General features: G+C 35.0%; 1 pseudogene; it reads left to right on the top strand.

Moving 5' to 3' along the window:
• The first annotated feature begins 1,215 nt into the window (after positions 1-1,215).
• Positions 1,216-10,851, top strand: LOC116118045 (annotated as a pseudogene).
• Positions 10,852-12,515: the final 1,664 nt, after the last annotated feature.

The following is a 12,515-nucleotide window of genomic DNA, read 5'->3' as shown; positions in this document are numbered from 1 at the left end:
ACTCAAAGTTAAAAAGTTAACATTTTGATAAAAATATCAAACTGACTGATAATAACCCTTTTTATTTTCAAATCGATCAATTTAAAGACGTTACATATTTGAAGGGGTGACACAAATTTTGTTGTGCAAGGAATAAAAGGACCTTGACAATTGATTTTTTTTTTTTTTTTTTTTTTGGGTAAATCAATTTTAAATGTTTATAATGATATGGTATTACTATCCTATGAATGCTAGATATGAAAGAAATAGTTTATCAGAGTTTTTCAAGAAGCATTTAATAGTTAGGAATGTGATTGACAAAAGTAAACAATGGACTTTTGTAGATGAAAATTTTGGGGCAGATTATGATGTATGGCCAGGTTTATTGAAGCCTTTCAGGAACGGATTTTTGTTCACATATCAAATCTGTTAAACTAACCACAGCCCCGATTGAGTTCGGGAGTTCTGGTTTGGAAAAAATTAGCCCCCCAGGCAAGTTCTCCTCTGCTGATTGGAGGAAGCTTAAATTTAAACAATTGTTCGCATGTGAAAACCAGATTCGATGTTTGTATCAGTGGCTTGGCCATGGATTTATCGAAGCCCTCTAGGAAGTGAGATTGAGCTTTCTGAGGATTATCCCGTGTAATAACTCATGGTCCCAACCTTAAAACAACTCATATATTGGGGACTGCATTTTGGAAGGTCACTCTATTGAGTTGATGAACAACATTGCAAGGGAGAAGACGTGAAGTGAAGGAAACTGAAGGCGTGAAGAGCTCAACCGCCCCGTATCCTTCTGTCGATTTCTTGAGCTTCTGCTACACTTTCCGCAAGGAATTGGAGCGTAAGACATTTACATATACAGGTATGCTCCAATCACAGCTAATAGCCTGTTTATTAATTGTGGATGCACCTTCGCTGGAAAATTTATGGTAAAGACTCTGGTTTTATTGCTGAGGCGAGAAAGCATTTTGCAGTTTCGATTGTTGTTCACAGGAGTTATCGATTGATGAGGAAATGGAGAAAATCATCACGTCTCTGAATACTCTCCGAAGGTGAAGAAGAAGAAGAAAGGAGAAGATAAGTGGCGGGCGGAGGAGAAAGAATAAAAGAGAAGATGATGAGATAAAGGGTATTTGTCTTTAAAATAAAAAGAGAAGTGATTTGATCTTGCCATGCCCTTGGGTGGGAAAGTGTCGTTTTGAAACTTTTCGGACAGGAAAGTCTTTAGGCCAACACTTGGGTGGGAAACGTCGGTCTCCTATTTTATTTAAGCCGGTATTCCACTAGAACCCGAAACAGTAGCAGCAACCAGTTTCTGCAAACCAAAATACAAGAACTAAAAATCACAAGGAGAGGAAGAAACAAAAATCATGGACAAAATGAAAATAGGAAGTTCAATCTACTGCCAAGAAGCAGCGAGTCGCATCCCACACTCACATAAAGCCTTGGTCTTGAGGTCCTTTTCTTTCTCTTCTCTCCTCTGCCTCTTAAATATAAGAAAACTTCTATTTTTGTTCTAGCTTCCGCTGCTTTCAACTGTATGCTCTCTTTGCCGTGAAGTTTCAAAAATTTTTTTTCTCTTAGGTTTAGGTTTAGGGTTTATGCTGTGTACGGAATTTTATTTTCGTTTTTGTTTTTAGCATCCATGTTTTGTGTTTGAATTCTAGCTGGCTTTGGGTTGTGTTTATTATATCTGTATTTTTGTTATCAAAGTTACAGATCAGGAAATTGGCTTGTGTTTATTATACTTTTTATTCATGTTTTTTAAAGTTTCTAGAATTTGGGTAAAGCATAAGGTTTTAGCATAATTTGAAGTGTTAAACCTAAGAAAGTTGACAGGTTAGTAATGCCAATTTCTTTGAGTTGACACATATCAATTTTACAATGGTCACTTTTGGTTTATCTGTTTATTTGATAGTAAATGGTTGGCTAGACTGATCTACATTGGACTAATTGGTAAATGTTTGTGAATTTTTTGATGCAATTAATTTTTTTATTTTTTATTTGGTAGCCAAATGGAACTGCAATATCTTTGGCTGCTGGCTTCGTGGGTCAGGTGGATGCAAGAGAAGCTACTGGTCTTGTTGTTGATATGATTAGGCAGAAGAAGATGGCTGGTCGTGCACTCTTACTGGCTGGTCCTCCTGGCACTGGGAAGACTGCGCTGGCCCTCGGAATCTGTCAGGAGCTTGGGAGCAAGGTACTCTTGCTATTTTCACATCTGTTAATGTATTTTTTGCGTTTTGATGTTCCTAATCGAAATCTTTTGTTCTTGTGCCTGTTTCTTCTGGTGGATGATTGCTTTTGATATTAACAACATTGATGGGCCTTCATCCGTATAAAAAAAATGTACATTTTACTACTTTTTGGCAGGTTCCATTTTGCCCAATGGTTGGTTCAGAAGTATACTCATCAGAAGTAAAGAAAACTGAGGTTTTGATGGAACATTTCCGAAGGGCTATTGGTCTACGTATCAAGGAAAATAAAGAGGTCTATGAAGGAGAGGTACGCNCTAAAATATACACCTATACTGTATATTCTTACTGAAAATTATATTAAAATTCTCAGAGTCAATATCTTGTTTGCAGTAATAATAGTACTATAAATAAATTAAAAAACCTAGACAAAACTATTATGATGAATCAAAATTTTGCAATGAACATGATAGAATTGTTAATTCATACAAAAATCTTAACCCAAAAGAAGAAAGAACAAGACAAACGCCACACCTCAATCCAACTTTGGTAACATTCCCATATAAAGCATTTGATAAATCAAGAGAAACATGCGACCTATCACAGAACACATCATAAATCCATCATTAAGAAGATTTAAAATTCATTAAACCTGGTCTGATTGCTGAGGGGAGTTAGCCACATACACAGTATCAGCGTCAACAAATTTGGCAACCTCTCTTTGCCAAAGTAAATCAGAAGCTTTGGAAATAAAATCTCCATTCAACTCTCTTTCCTTGAGGAACATTTGCAAAACTTCATCTTCTGCAACTTCACTAACTGAAACTCAAGAAAGAGAACATCACTGTTATGGGTACTCCCTAAAAAGTATGAAAGCCGTGATTTTACACACACCGAAATGAAATTTGAGAAAGTGGGTAACCTGGACGAGCGCTTGTTCTTAATGCAAAGAACGTGGAAGATTTCTTGGAAAGTTGGTTCTGGGAGTGAGAGATTGGAGGGAGTCTTGGAAAGTGAAAATAGTGGGTATTGTTAGTTAAGAAACCAATTCTCGAAAGGGTCTGCATTTGCTTTATGGCTGGTTAATGGTTAAGTGTTTCTCTGGTTTGAAGGTTGGATATATAGAAGAAATATATCTTTTGCTGGTGAACTCAGAATGAGGTCTGTCTTATTGGAGGGGAGAAGGATTGGGTGGGACCGTGGGAGCAGAAGGGCGTTTATCCCGTTGAAAATGGCTTCTATTGAGTTCCTATGTTTTACTGTGAAGTTAAATGTTTGGAGAAAAAAAAATTCTTTATTAACAATTAAATCCACATTGATTTTTTATTGGGTTATTATTACCAGAAAATATTTTTATCAAAAATTTATAACACCAAACCATGTAAAATCGTTAATTTTAACTGAAATTTTTAAATGACTGAAATATTCATTTGCGAGTGATTTTATTGTTTTAACAAAAATAAAAAAAACTATACACACATCTCCGAAATTAAAATTATATAACTATACAAATTAAGAAATAAAGCAATTTATATTAAAAAAAATTTCATGATTTTTTTCTACTTATTTTGACACAAGTCATTTTCTTATTGATATGTTTTTCTCAAATTATTGTAGTTTAAAAAACTTATTTTATATTAAACTATATTACACATAAAATTAATTTAATATCCTTAATAAAGTTAAAGAGTAAACAACTTTTTCTCACCAAAATAATGGCTTAAATACATTTTCCCACCCATAGACTTCTAAAATACTATTTTATTTCTCAAATTTATATTTTATTTCTTATTCCGGCATTGTTACAACCCCAAACCACCACAATTCTCTTCTTCGATTATCACTCATCAAAATCCCTCAAACCCTACTGTCACCGACCCCACCAATCGTCGACAATCGAGCGATTAGAGTTTGCATAGCCACCTCTTCCAAGTCAAATTTTGATCAATTTCAACCATCCAAATTCAACTTTCCATCATTAAAAGACTCATCAACCTCTCATTTTCAAAAGCTCCAACAGTCTGAACCGCGTTTGCTTTCTGTTCGCTGTCGGAATATAAATTTGGATAATAAAATAATATTTTAAAAGTTTATGGATGAAAAAGTGTCATTAAATCATTATTTGGGTGGAAAAAAGTCGTTAACTCTAAAGTTAAAAAGTTAACATTTTTGATAAAAATATCAACTGACTGATAATAACCCTTTTTATTTTCAAATCGATCAATTTAAAGACGTTACATATTTGAAGGGTTTGACACAAAATTTTTGTTGTGCAAGGAATAAAAGGACCTTGACAATTGATTTTTTTTTTTTTTTTTTTTTGGGTAAATCAATTTTAAATGTTTATAATGATTGGTTATTACTATCCTATGAATGCTAGATATGAAAGAAATAGTTTATCAGAGTTTTTTCAAGAAGCATTTAATAGTTAGGAATGTGATTGACAAAAGTAAACAATGGACTTTTGTAGATGAAAATTTTGGGGCAGATTATGATGTATGGCCAGGTTTATGAAGCCTTTAGGAACGGTATTTTTGTTCACATATCAAATCTGTTAAACTAACCCAGCCCCGATTGAGTTGGAGTTCTGGTTTGGAAAAATTAGCCTCCCCAGGCAAGTTCTCCTCTGCTGATTGGAGGAAGCTTAAATTTAACAATTGTTCGCATGTGAAAAGATTCGATGTTTGTATCAGTGGCTTGGCCATGGATTTATCGAAGCCCTTAGGAAGTGAGATTGAGCTTTCTGAGGATTATCCTCGTGTAATAACTCATGGTCCCAACCTTAAAACAACTCATATATTGGGGACTGCATTTTGGAAGGTCACTCTATTGAGTTGATGAACAACATTTGCAAGGGAGAAGACGTGAAGTGAAGGAAACTGAAGGCGTGAAGAGCTCAACCGCCCCGTATCCTTCGTCGATTTCTTGAGCTTCTGCTACACTTTCCGCAAGGAATTGGAGCGTAAAGACATTACATATACAGGTATGCTCCAATCACAGCTAATAGCCTGTTTATTAATTGTGGATGCACCTTCGCTGGAAAATTTATGGTAAAGACTCTGGTTTTATTGCTGAGGCGAGAAAGCATTTTGCAGTTTCGATTGTTGTTCACAGGAGTTATCGATTGATGAGGAAATGGAGAAAATCATCACGTCTCTGAATACTCTCCGAAGGTGAAGAAGAAGAAGAGAAGGAGAAGATAAGTGGCCGGGGCGGAGGAGAAAGAATAAAAGAGAAGATGATGAGATAAAGGGTATTTCGTCTTTAAAATAAAAAGAGAAGATGATTTGATCTTGCCATGCCCTTGGGTGGGAAAGTGTCGTTTTGAAACTTTTCGGACAGGAAAGTCTTTAGGCCAACCTTGGGTGGGAAACGTCGGTCTCCTATTTTATTTAAGCCGGTATTCCACTAGAACCCGAAACAGTAGCAGCAACCAGTTTCTGCCAAACAAAATACAAGAACTAAAATCACAAGGAGAGGAAGAAAACAAAAATCATGGACAAATGAAAATAGGAAGTTCAATCTACTGCCAAGAAGCAGCGAGTCGCATCCCACACTCACATAAAGCCTTGGTCTTGAGGTCCTTTTCTTTCTCTTCTCTCCTCTGCCTCTTAAATTTAAGAAAACTTCTATTTTTGTTCTAGTTCCGCTGCTTTCAACTGTAATGCTCTCTTTGCCGTCGAAGTTTCAAATTTTTTTTCTCTTAGGTTTAGGTTTAGGGTTTATGCTGTGTACGGAATTTTATTTTCGTTTTTGTTTTTAGCATCCATGTTTTGTGTTTGAATTCTAGCTGGCTTTTGGGTTGTGTTTATTATATCTGTATTTTTGTTATCAAAGTTACAAGATTCAGGAAATTGGCTTGTGTTTATTTACTTTTATTCATGTTTTTTAAAGTTTCTAGAATTTGGATAAAGCATAAGTTTTAGTATAATTTGAAGTGTTAAACCTAAGAAAGTTGACAGGTTAGTAATGCCAATTTCTTTGAGTTGACACATATCAATTTTACAATGGTCACTTTTGGTTTATCTCTTTATTTGATAGTAAATGGTTCTGTAGACTGATCTACATTGGACTAATGGTAAAATTTGTGAATTTTTTTGATGCAATTAATTTTTATATTTTTATTGGTAGCCAATGGAACTGCAATATCTTTGGCTGCTGGCTTCGTGGGTCAGGTGGATGCAAGAGAAGCTGCTGGTCTTGTTGTTGATATGATTAGGCAGAAGAAGAGGGCTGGTCGTGCACTCTTACTGGCTGGTCCTCCTGGTACTGGGAAGACTGCACTGGCCCTCGGAATCGTCAGGAGCTTGGGAGCAAGGTACTCTTGCTATTTTCACATCTGTTATGTATTTTTTGCGTTTTGATGTTCCTAATCGAAATCTTTGTTCTTGTGCTGTTTCTTCTGGTGGATGATTGCTTTTGATATTAACAACATTGATGGGCCTTCATCCGTATAAAAAAAAGTACATTTTACTACTTTTTGGCAGGTCCATTTTGCCCAATGGTTGGTTCAGAAGTATACTCATCAGAAGTAAAGAAAACTGAGGTTTTGATGGAACATTTCGAAGGGCTATTGGTCTACGTATCAAAGAAAATAAAGAGGTTATGAAGGAGAGGTAGCTCAGTTTAGTTGTATGATTCTTTACAGTCTGGTCTGATCATGGTTACCTTTTTATTGTCATATTTAGTTGGACTTGGTTCATGATGCTTTTTTCTCGTTATAGGTGACTGAACTCTCCCCAGAGAAAACTGAGAGTGTGACAGGTGGCTATGGTAAAAGCATTAGCCATGTGATTATTGGATTAAAAACTGTCAAAGGAACCAAGCAATTGAAGTTGGACCCTACTATTTATGATGCCTTGATCAAAGAAAAAGTGAGCTTGTTATTTGTTTTTCTTTCAATGCACAGAGCTATAATATGTGTTCTTTGATCTGTTTCAGATATTGCTTGTTTTTCTCTGAGGAATTTTTGCATGTTGGTTATTCGTTCTTTTCTATTGCACATCTGCTAGCTTAAGTTTGAAAACATATTTTTGATTTTGATTTTAATTTGGTTTTTTGCAGGTGGCCGTTGGAGATGTTATATATATTGAGGCAAATAGTGGGCAGTCAAAAGGGTGGGAAGGAGTGGAGCTTTTGCTACCGAATTTGACCTTGAAGCAGAAGAGTATGTTCCACTTCCTAAAGGGGAAGTTCACAAAAAGAAAGAGATAGTCCAGGTTTGTCTCATGTGAATTGTGGGCTTCTCTGTGGATGTTTGTTGATATCATCATGATGTTTTACATTATGATAATAGGTATGTTGGATGTTAAAAGACATCTGTTTATGTGTTTTACATAATAAAATTGCTTTTGTCTTTCTGTCTGTTTACTATAAAAAATACTATCTTCTTTCAAGTGATAACGATTGGGTTGCTGGCTCTAAGGTGCTTTGTCTTTTCACACAACTCACGTTTTGTGAAGAATATTTGATCCAAGTAAAAAACTCAAGTTGCATACATATTTTTGCTTCTGGAGATTTCTGGCCCATAACTTTTTTGCTGAACATTAGATTTGCAATATTTTGTTTTGGGCCTGATGGCTGTAATCTACCCAATAAAAATTAGCTATGACTTTGATCCTTTTGATTTCTTTCTGGGCATTACACCTGTGATGAAATTAATTTATGTCATGGTGAATTGTATTTTCTTATATCAGGATGTAACACTGCATGATCTGGATGCTGCAAATGCGAGGCCTCAAGGTGGACAAGTAATTGTCTTTAATGGGTCAGATGATGAAGCCGAGAGAAAACAGAAATCACTGAAAAACTACGTCAAGAAATAAATAAGGTTCTACTTTAATCCTCTTATTTGTTAGTTCCAGGAAAGCACTTGAAGTATGCCTTGCCATGACCCCACTAATTTCATTGAAAATAATATAATAATAATAAGGAATGACAGTCTGCAGTGGTCTTTAATCTCAACTGTCACACTTCTAAGTTTTACCTGTAAAGTAATGCTTTGGCTGAAAATTTCGCCGATGCCAGGTTGTTAATCGGTATATTGATGAAGGTGTGGCAGAGCTTGTTCCTGGAGTTCTATTCATTGATGAGGTTCTCTCGTAAACCCATTTTGTTTATATATATATGTTCAGATTGTTGTAGTTCTTATGTTACAATCTGCAGGTTCATATGCTGGACATGGAGTGCTTTTCATACTTGAATCGTGCTTTAGAGAGTCACTATCTCCAATTGTAATCTTTGCTACAAATAGAGGAATATGTAACGTACGGTATGATACTCTTGCGCTGATGTTGAAAATGTTAGAATAGTTATTCCAACCTTTTCTTAAATCACAGTTGGTTCCGATTATACCTAAACAGGTTAAATTAAGTAGTTTTCCTATTTTATTTTGTCACCGTTAGATCCCTTCATGTGTCTTGCCTGTGCTTGTGTTCATGTAGGTCTTTCAAATAATATTTGAATTGACAGTTCAGTTTGGTCTAGCTTTTAACACAAAGCTGTTGTCTTGTGTTTCCATTCATATATGCTAGAAGCTGACAAATAATTGTGGTACTTTTCAGCTATTTATTAAAGTTATGGTGCAACAAATGTGTGGCTAATACCTAGTGCTGAACCTGAATTTTGTTTTTTTGCTATTTGGAGATTCGAAATTTGCATTTTTCGATTTCCCTGTATGTAATCATATATTCAATAACTAACAACTTGGGTTTCTAGAGAAGGTGCTTGATTGCTTGTCTGTTCAGTAATGTTGACATCTGGTATGAGGCTAGTATGCTAGTTTCGAGAACCTTAACTTGAAGATTTGTGAGGGTCATTTGATAATAGAACTAGAAAGATAACCTGAGGATGAATAAAATTTTGGGACTTATAAAAAGAACAATGAAAGGAAGTTTATAGGAAGCATTAACTTGACTAATGCATCATTCTTGTATAAAAAAAAAAAAAAAGAAGTAAATAAATAAAAAAAAGAAAGAAAACGGAAAACCTGAGTCATATACCCATAATGTCCAGAGGTTTATGAAACATTTTGAATTGGTTGGTATAATTTTCCCATGTCTTCTATGGCAGGCTAAATAAGTTTTAGGGTTGCCTTGATGGGAAAACTTTGGCAATTAGTTAAATGTTTTCATCTATTGTTTTGTTACATGGGCTTTTATTAGTGGTTAAATTACACATTTCATTGGAAGTGTCTTGACACTGTTAATTGATCAATGCAAGGAGTGTTTTGTTTCTTGGAACTATCATAATCATTTGAAATATCTTATATTACTGCAGACAATTCTAATGCCCGAAATCATTTTATTGTCTAAATCAATTCTTCCTTCAAAAGGACTTTTCATTGTTCTTGATTCTGGTGGTTTTTTCTTTCATTAATTAGTGTATACTCATGGGATGAAAAATGTTTATGAGCCGTAAATGTTCATTCTTTTGTTTCTCTTCCTTTAGCATTTTTAAGCGAAAGTTGACGATTGTTTGAAATATTGTGGGACATTTGTTTGAAATAGTGTGTATCTCTTTCATGTCCTGGAAATGGGTAAGTTACGTGCTTAGTTCAAGCACTTTGAAATGGTCAATTACTTAGGCTTTTCCAGTGCAACTAAGACAACACTAACTGTGATATCTTGATTTAAACTTGGATATCATATGGTGCAGAGGAACTGATATGAATAGTCCTCATGGCATACCTCTCGACTTGTTGGACCGATTGGTGATTATCCGAACGCAAATTTATGGTCCTGCTGAGATGATCCAGGTTTTGACCAGCTTTATATGCTTTTATTCTCCATGGTTTGTTCTCATCCAACTTTATCTATTAAAATGCCAATATAACATTCCTTGTTGATTGGCCAGATTTTAGCAATTCGAGCACAGGTTGAGGAACTTGTTTTGGATGAGGATAGTCTGGCACGCCTTGGAGAGATTGCAAGAGAGACATCCTTAAGGTTTGACTTAACTCTATAATTGCTGCAGGCTGTCTCCCATGCTATATTTAAATCACATCTTTTCTTTGTTCAGGCATGCAGTACAGCTGTTATCACCTGCCAGCGTTGTGGCAAAAATGAATGGGCGAGACAGTATTTCCAAGGTATTTTATCATATCTGTGGTGGTGTTCGAGTGAACCATCATAATTTCTCCAGAATTTTCGTTAGTATGATATGGGCAATTTATGTTTTCTAATTGCATAATTTATAGGCGGATGTTGAGGAAGTGAAAGAACTATATCTGGATGCCAAGTCTTCAGCAAAGCTTCTTCAAGAGCAACAGGAAAAATACATTACATGATCATTTTGTTAGATTTTTCGAGATGTCCACCAAAACTTCAGTTCGAACTTAGAAGTGATACTTCTCTATTCAACGAGCTCCTTTGCTCTGCTACTTGTCAAATTGGGATGGTTGGTTAGAGGATGTTGCTTAACTCTTTAAGTCTATGGAGCATGTGAATTGGCAGATGGTTTGTTGTGGAAAGTTTGCGGAACTGGGGAAAGGCTGTTTAACTTGAATGGAAAATTTTGTCTTTGTTTCTGGTGGGTTTGAAACCGTATAACTCCATTGATGTGTCATTGTTGCATTGCGGATGCCATTGTAGGGTACTATCTTAATGTAAATTTATGAGTTCTTCTGGAAATCAGAAACTTTATATGAATGAGATCCACCTCGATATTTAACTAATTTCTCTCCACTCAGTTTCCTAATTGAAAGCAATGGGACTGGTGCTTTAAAGAATTTTCCGTACAAAATAATGCACCATGGCAAGCTAATAAAGAGCAAGTGAATTTCACATGTTTTGATGTGTCAGGATCTTGTTGGTGGGTTTTATTGTAATATGTTCTCTATGTATTTCATTTATGTTGGTGTGACGTTATCTTATTGACTGATTATATTGTAATCAGTAATGCCACCGGCACCGAATTTGTGCATCAAAAGTTTTTATCAAACGATGTAGCATCCATTAAGACGCGGTCATGTTAGATAGAAAATACTGATTCCGTAAATGGATGGTCATCCATCTTACACAGATGGTTATTCATATGTTATGGACGATCGTTCATTACAAATGGGTAATCGTTCACGATAATATGAATGGACTTTCGTCCATATAATATGGATGGGTGTCCATTTACTATAGACGGGTGGTCATCTAAGATGGACGCCCGTTCAGAAAAGTTTAAAAACAAATAATGGACGGGCGTCCATCTTATATGAATGGGCGTCCATATACAATGGACGACTGTCCGTGTAAGATGGACGTCCGTCCACACCCAAATTCTAGTTTAATAAAAACATTTCTTTAAAATTTTCAATTTAGGGCTTGCAAAACAGGTTTTAAAAAACAAAAGCCTTCTGCCATCGTTCTTTGTCTTCTTCGTCTCCATCTGCCGTTATTCTTCGTCTTCTTCGTTTCCATCTGCTGATGTTCTTCGTTTTCATCGTTGCTGTCTTGGACTCCGACACTACATTGTGAGTATTTTTTATCTAGTTCTTCATTTCTCTTTTGCTTTGCATATTTTTTATAAATTAAAAAAAAAATTATTTGAGTATGGACGTCCCATCCTCATCAGATGGACTTGTGTCCATACTTTGTACTTTAAAAATCAAAGTTTTGTTTTTCCTTTATTTCATCTAAAAATTTTGTGCTTTAAAAATGAATATTTCATCTAAAAATTTTGACACTTATTTGTAAAAGCATCTTAGACAAGTTATAGGTTTTTATAAATGAAAAAAAAAAATGTAAATTTAAAAAAAAAAATTATTCGAGTACAAATTATATGGACGGCCATCCATATAATGTGGATGGTCATCCATAGTAAAGCGACTTCGAGTCCGTTTATATTTTTTAGACTTTTGTGCATTCGTGATAAACGATTGTCCATAAGATATGGACGGGCGTCCATAATTGTTGAACGACCGTTTATTCATTAAATACCTATATTGTGTCCTACGTGGTTACATCCAAGTCAGATGTCATATAGATCGGTGCAAAATTTCGATACCAGCATTCGATGTCCGTAACATTTTTGTATTGCAATATGTTATATGAAAAATAAGTTAACGCGCTCATAAGTGAGCTAGTTTTATTATAATGTCCTTTTAACAACTCTTACGTAATGTGAAAATAAACAATTAATATAATAATTAATAAAAACCTTGCTAGTTGTTTATAATTTGTACTAATTTCTTTTATTAAAAAAAAAAAAAATTGATGTCACAAGTATTTTGTTCTTGTTTAAAAATCTAAACATTATAGATGACTTGTCGTCCCATTGAAAAGGAAAATTCCCTTTTTAAAAATTATAAACGACATGTCGGTTCCCATTAAAAAGAAGAATTGATAA

Source organism: Pistacia vera, unplaced genomic scaffold (assembly GCF_008641045.1).
Source record: "Pistacia vera cultivar Batoury unplaced genomic scaffold, PisVer_v2 Contig832, whole genome shotgun sequence".
NCBI classification, from domain to species: Eukaryota; Viridiplantae; Streptophyta; class Magnoliopsida; order Sapindales; family Anacardiaceae; genus Pistacia; species Pistacia vera.
This window is presented reverse-complemented; position numbering and strand designations above follow the sequence as displayed.